The following is a 7,563-nucleotide window of genomic DNA, read 5'->3' on the forward strand; positions in this document are numbered from 1 at the left end:
CTGATTTATCGAGTTGACCACTTGTGATCGTATCACCAAGGATGCATTTAAATGCCAGGTGTGAACAGGCCCCAATTATACTGCAGTTAAGATCGAGGCCTAACCATAATGAATGACAAATCTAAACAAATATAATCTTTGCTCTTTAACAGATAAATGAATGCTTAAACTGTTTTTTAAAGTTTCCCCATGTATGGATAACCATATAAACACAAAGTGCACTAACAGTTTTTGTTGCAATTTTACCATACACCAATCAGCCAAAACATTAGAACCATCGCTAACAACCATTAATATTGTGTAGATTCCCCTCGTGTCACCAAAACTGCAAAACTGGAACTGTTGTTCCAGCACATCCCACGGATGCTCGATCAGATCGAACCCTAACCCGGGCCATCCACATGACGTAGAAGAAAACGTCATTCATTAAACCAGGCCACCTTTTTCCATTGCTCCATGATCCAGTTCTGACGTTCACCCTCCCATTGTAGATGCTTTCGGCAATAGACAGGGGTCAACATGGGCACTTTGACCGTTCTGCGGCTATGCAGCCCCATACGCAGCAAGGTGCAATGCACTGTGTGCTCTGACACCTTTCTATCATAGCCAGCATTAACTTTTTCGGCAATTTTTGCCACAGATCAGACCAGACAGACATTGGAATGAGATGATCAATGTTATTCACTTAATCAGTTGGTGGTTTTAATGGTGTGACTGATCAGTATACATTGTCACGATTTTCCCTTATAATACTAACCATCAAAGTTAAAAAAACAACAACAACAACACGATTTCCTGATATATTTGGTTATTCCTGTAGCCAAGGTAAACAATTTTTTAACAACACTTAACTCTGGTCAAACAATATTTTTCCCTTATAACACACACACACACACACACACACACACACACACACACACCCCCCCCCCCCACACACACACACACACACGGACAGACGGACGGATAGATAGATAAATATAAAGAAGATAAAATGAAAACATTTCTAGAGAATAAGTATGTGTACCTTGCACTTAAAAATGTAAACATGAACAGGCAGGGGAGCCGTAGGGGGAAAAGTTAGGATGACAGGAGCCCGAAAAGAGTATTAGAACAATAGGGTGCCCCTCAATGTGATATCTTTTCATGGGGCCCAAAATCCCCGGCGAATAAATAAATAAATAAATAAATAAACAGACAAACAAACAAACAAACAAACAAACAAACAAACAAATAAATAAATAATAATAATTAAAAAAAAAAAAAAAATATATATATACACACACACATATATATATACAGTATATATCCTCTCTCGTTCTTTCTTTTTCTTTCTCTCTCTCTCTCAACTCAATTTAAATTAAAAATGCTTTATTGGCACAGGGAAACATACGTTTACATTGTCAAAGCAAATTGAAAACAAAAAATAAAACGTAAAAGTACAATAACAACATCAACAACAACTCTCTCTCTCTCTCTCTCTCTCTCTCTCTCTCTCTCTCTCTCTCTCTCTCTCTGCTGCCCTCTCTCTCCCCTCCTCACACACACACTTGGCAGGTAGACAAACTGAAACCAGCTACTGGGGCTGAGAGGATACTTACATATACGCACATATTCCCTTTTTCACCACCACCCGAGTGGGAAATAACTGCAGTGCGGCGGCAGAATGTCCGCTCTGAACACCTCGGTTCGGCTTTTAAGGAGCGCGGCCAAGACCCGGTTGCTCCTCAGGGCGAATGTGTCATCGAAACCGGCCAAACATATTGTCGGCGCAGGGGTAAGTCATATGGATTTTAAAATGACCACGAAGATCTGACTCCCTCTCTCTAATAATATATATATATATATATATATATATATATATATATATAATCGTGTAAGCGAATAGTTGGGCACTTAATGACTATGGCAAACTTTTTTTAATGAGTTCATAAAAGTTCATACAGCTCGGGTGTTTTTCTTTTTCTTTATTTTAAATTGTTATATGTTGGCATGGCATCCGATCATTGTATCGAGTGTTTCCCCCTCCGTCTATTTTCGGCAGCATTATGCGGAACCAGCGGCGTGCTCAATATGTAGCCCGCGTCTATGGCCTATCAGGCCCCATAGACGCGCACCGTGTTCAGCGCCATCGTTCTGCTTAATCCCGACACGTAGTCGATCGCACACTTGTTCGCGCCCCCTTTATTCAGAGAAATAAGAGCTGATTGATATTTCCCATATTTGAGAATGTAGTATCTCACATAGGACGAGGCCTTTATTTTTCCTGTCTTGTGTCAAAAAATATGACCGTTGACCATTTGGACTGATGCCAAGTTCCTGTGACCTTACTTGTTGAATTGGCAGAGCAACTTTTGTCTTATTTCAAGTATGCGTGAGATTATTATTATTATTATTATTATTATTATTATTATTATTTTTAAAGGTCACATATTTGACACTTGAGATGTATTTCATGCATGTTCTGGCACACACAAGAAGTGACAGGGGGTTGTAGCCGACTCAGTGGTCCGTGTCCACGGACCGTGAACACGGACCACTGGGGACGCTGAAGCTAGTGGTCCGCACCAGTTAGTGGGTGGTCTGTGGAGTGGTCTTTGTGGTCGGTCCACTGTCCTGGTGGTCCGTCCGTGGTCCGAGGTACTAGATGTGTTCGGGCCGCAGACTACCATTCAAATTATCAAATTTTGATTGTCCGATTGTTTGTGGAGAGCAAGAGTTCTTTTATATATATATATATATATGTGTGTGTGTGTGTGTGTGTGTGTGTGTGTGTGTGTGTGTGTGTGTGTGTGTAAAAAAAAAATTCAGTATTTAATTCTCTGCTGTGCATACATTTCTTGCTGCAGTTTGGGACTTACGTTTATTAGAACAAATATAAATGCCAATATTTACATCTAAAAAATACATATTTCTATAGATATAATAATACCAGATATATATTTTTAATGTCGATTTTTATATGTTTAATATATTTATTTAATGTAGACAGTCACCCATCTGTACACAATAAATTATTTTTTATTTATTTTTTATTTAATTTTTATTTAATTCTGAGCTAAGGTGCAGCTAGACCTAGAGCCAATTAGCTCTGCAGTGAGCATCCTCTCGTCCTTGTGGTCCGGACCAGTTGTTAACGTCCTCTAATTATCATGAACTGAACTAAATCATACTGAAATGTTCAAAGAGGGTGATTCTATCAATAATTTGGGCTTTAATAGCCAAAATTGATAACATGCAGAATCAAACTCAGGATCTCCTGGTTGAGGGCACCCTCACTACTTACGCCAATGTCCACATATTGACTAATGTAGTATACTTTAACCTATATCAAACCATAAGACTGTAAGAATTTTGTATATAGGATATTTTATTACTTGACATTTGACATAAGAAATAGGCTATATAGTACAATCAAAAATACACAGAATACAACAGATTATACACTGATTAAGCACCGACCACAGACTTTGAGTGACCATAGCCACAGCCAACACAGCGATCAAAAGCAGCCAGTCAACGCAGGAGCTCAATGAAGCTAAAGAAAGCAGCAGTGTGGACTTCTGAAAATGGAGGAGCGACTGGTGGGATTGTGGGAGAGTAATGACTGTCTAATTAGTAGGGATGCACTGATTGTGAAATTCTCAGCCGATGCCGAGGTTTTTTCGGTTATTTTGTTTTTGTTATTTATTCCTTCTTTTGTGCCAGGGAAACAAATAAATCTTGATAATAACAAAATTATTGAACTATTTTGAAGTTTTTCAGCCTTTCATCACACTATTTTTGAATGAGCACAAATTCAATCATACAAATTTATGAGACAACCAAATAACCTTCTTTCACATGACAAAGATAATCTTTGGTGAAAAATAACTATTTAAAGCCCCTTTAGCCTGCTATACAACTACCTACTCAATGAGAAGAATTTTTGAGTACTTTACTTTCAGTAAATAATTTTTGGGAAACATAAATTGAATGTAATTAAATGTAAATGAAAAAGTGATTAGAGAAGCAATAATGTAAATATAATCAGATCAGTAATTAAAATAAAAATGTTTAAACTTTTTGCCCTCCTCCACGATGAATGTTACGTACCGTAGCTACCTTACAGACATGGAGAAAGTGATGGACATTTTCTCAGAAATATCACACTTAAATGGGTTAAATAAAAATGTGGACTGAAATAAAAGTTGTTTTTTCTAGGGCTGCCGCCAAATAGTCAACCAGACGTTAGTCGACAAGAAGAGTCTTGGTCGACCAAGTTTTTCATTGGTCAGTTGGTCGCAGGAAATTAACCTTAAAGCCTATTTTGCTGGAACTGTATTTGAAATTTTCTGATGTGAGTAACAGAAAGAAAAAAACATATATTTAAATTATTAAATTAATATCACTAACAATATGCTTAGTCGACTAATGCCTTGAACTGAAGACTAATAGTGGACTACTATAAGAAAATCTTTAGTTGGGGGCAGCTCTAGTTTTTTCTATTTTTTAATTGCATGGAGGCTGGCGCTTGTAGCGAGGAAGCAGATACAGGGATTTGGACATCGTGGTCTCGTGTGGCTTGCAGCTCCAGGTTATTGCCTGTATACATTTTTATTTATTACAACAGACACAAAATAATTTAGTTTAATATATTTTATTGCAGTCCTTGTACATTACCATAACAACACCACCAACATCTGTCGTACCTCCCCCTCGCTCCCCCCGTTGCGTTCAGAAAGTACCGGGGGATGGTAGCTCAGGAGGTAGAGCTGGTGGTCTAGTCATCTAAAGTTTGATGGTTCAATCCCAGGCTCCTCCTGCTAGCATGCTGTAGTGTCCTTGAGCAATACACTTAACCCCTAATTGCTCCCGATGGCTGTGTTTGAATAATTGTGAGTCGCTTTGGATAAAAGCGTCTGCTAAATGTAATGTTCCCCTCAATGTGAAGGTGGCATCAGACCGAAAATAACCAACACAACATTTAGCCAGCACAAAATTGATGACACAACAAATAAACATCAGCCACTGCCATTTGTGAATGTCATCATATTTGCTGATATGCCAATGGCGGTCAACAAGGCAAATTATGTCGGATACCGATGTACGGCCTATAAATCTGTGCATCCCTACTAATTAGTGTATATAATGTCAGTGCTGCAAGTTGGCTGCACAAACAACCACAGTACTGAGCTCTATGGCATCCTTTATGGTTTGTTTTGGTGTCAAAATGTTGCTAAATATATAAATAACTTTAAACTATGTTTTCTTGGAAGCTGCAGCTAGAGAACCTTGAGTTTCCACCTGTATTGCTCCATAAAACCACGTCGGCTTTGAGAGACTTACCGTTATTTTAGATTTGGAATAGTTTCAGAGTGGCAATTTTTTTCTTCAAATTTTCCTTGCAATGCACTATACAGAAGATGTTGATTTGTCCATTATAAGCACATCATTAAGCATTGCATCTTGTTTGTTGCCATTGTTAATGTGCACAAAGAGACAAAATGAATGGTATCATTGCTATTTGTAAGCTGTATTTTATTTTTGCGCGGCAAAAAAACATTACTGTTGTATATTGTACTGTATGTTATTCGTTTTTTTATTTTTTCCGCAATATAATAGTAATATCAGTTGTCAATCTCTCTCTCTCTCTCCCTCTCTCTCTCTCTCTCTTCCTCCCTCCCACAGGAACAGGCAATAGCCCTGACAGTGATGTTTATCACCATCCTGGGACCCTCTGGTTGGATACTGGCTCACCTGGAGGACTACAAGAAAAAATAATAGATGGGAATGTGGAAGGGAATAGGGTGACTTCAAATGATTTCACCACAATTGCCAACACCTTCCCTCCAATCTTTCTCTCTGTGTCTGTCTGTGTTTCTTGGGGGAGGGGGAGGGGCATGGCAGTATACTTTCTGTACTGCGACAATTCACCCAATGTACACCTATCAACCACTTACTGATAAATAAAGGGATTTACTCGAGCAAATTAAACATTGGTCAATGTGTTTTTAAGTGTGGAGTCATAAATTCAGCAAACTTTGTTTATTTATTTGTATTACACAAACATGCTGTCCATACAAAAACAATGACAGCTGCAATGATTACTGTATGTCCACAGTTTTTGTGGGCCAATTTAAAATATTACAAGATATTTTGTCCATATTTTGTCAACACTATAAATGTAAAGACTGTTGGAAGTCCTATAGGCTGGCATATGGACAATATCTCATTCGGTGAGTGCTTTTTAAATAAATCACAGAAGCCATGAAAATCCAAATGTGTAAATGAGTGTTACAGACTGAAGTATGCCATCTTTGCAATATGCACTTTGCTTCTTCATTGGGTCATCTGCGGGGCAAGTGGCTGATCTGGGCAATTAAATTGGCCAGACACAACACTGACGAGGCTACAAGTCTTTCCAACTGTATTTTTATACAGACACACACTCGCCCGAGTTGTTCTAGCTCTCTTTTTACCCATCTTTTCTCTATGTAGGGAGAGTAGAAGAATGTATGATACCTGAAGTCTGCTTGAGAGTTCTTTTTTTTGGATGGCATTAATAAAAGCATTTGGCACAATTTGGAAATAAGCCAAAATAATGCAACACAATAAGTTTTGGTAATGACTACTTCATAACGGGTTTATGCAACAAGACATGTAAAAACGGCAAACCTGACCTAGCTAGTTAGGTGAGGTGTTGGCACAAGCTTTTCAGACAAAATGACAACAGGTGCTCTGGAATGTAGACATTTATCAAAAGAAAAACATTAAATTTCAGCATCAAATTAACTCCCATGCAAGGATTTTTCAGTGAAAAAGACCTGATCAATGTTGCTGCATCTTATTAGAATATGAATTAACAGGCCAAAGAAAGGCCTTGGCAGAACAAGTAAAAACACACAAAACCTGAGCCGCCTTTTCTTGCTCTTAGTTGTAACATTTTTTGTTTAACCAATCACAATGTAATTTTTACCGATAATGAGAAATTACTAGACAAACAGCTTGTTGATAGTTTAATTTAAAATTTAATTTAGACATTGGGAAAGGCACTAGTCACCAATGAATAAGTACTCAATTAATAGTGACTAATACAATTGGAATAGATCCTGTACTAGTAACTGTTGGAAAAAATCACCCTGGAGAAGAGGTCCTTAGTTCAACATCCTTTATTATATAAAATATCTGAGCTTGTCTCTGGAGAGTAAAAGACTGAAGAATACAAAGGATACATAGTGGTTTTATTATCTCTGTCTGTGGCGTGTTTTTCTACTTAAGCAGAGTGTTCCACATCACTGTTTGGCAGTTTAATATTGTGGTTTACCAAGTTGGCTATCTCTAGGGAGTAGTATCTGGGAAGCGATACTGACCTTCTTTAGCACACACCAATAATAAGTTGGGGATCAGTAAATTTCCACTACATAATTCCGCCCTTTTGGGGCTACCAAGCCCCAAACATGAATTTGCAATTGAGTACATATCTCCTGAAGTGAGTCTTCAGGGGCTGCTTTGCTTACATTCGTTGTATTTTATGCAAAAACATTATTAATCGTGGTTATTTTTGATTATCAGAAAAAACTGTCT

General features: G+C 37.9%; 1 long non-coding RNA gene across 1 annotated transcript; it reads left to right on the forward strand.

Moving 5' to 3' along the window:
- The first annotated feature begins 1,634 nt into the window (after window positions 1-1,634).
- On the forward strand, window positions 1,635-5,973 carry LOC307231720. The gene is made up of 2 exons (XR_013844211.1): window positions 1,635-1,774; window positions 5,668-5,973. It is a non-coding gene; the product is annotated as an uncharacterized lncRNA (long non-coding RNA).
- Window positions 5,974-7,563: the final 1,590 nt, after the last annotated feature.

Source organism: Zeus faber (assembly GCF_960531495.2).
Source record: "Zeus faber genome assembly, chromosome: 6".
NCBI classification, from domain to species: domain Eukaryota; kingdom Metazoa; phylum Chordata; class Actinopteri; order Zeiformes; family Zeidae; genus Zeus; species Zeus faber.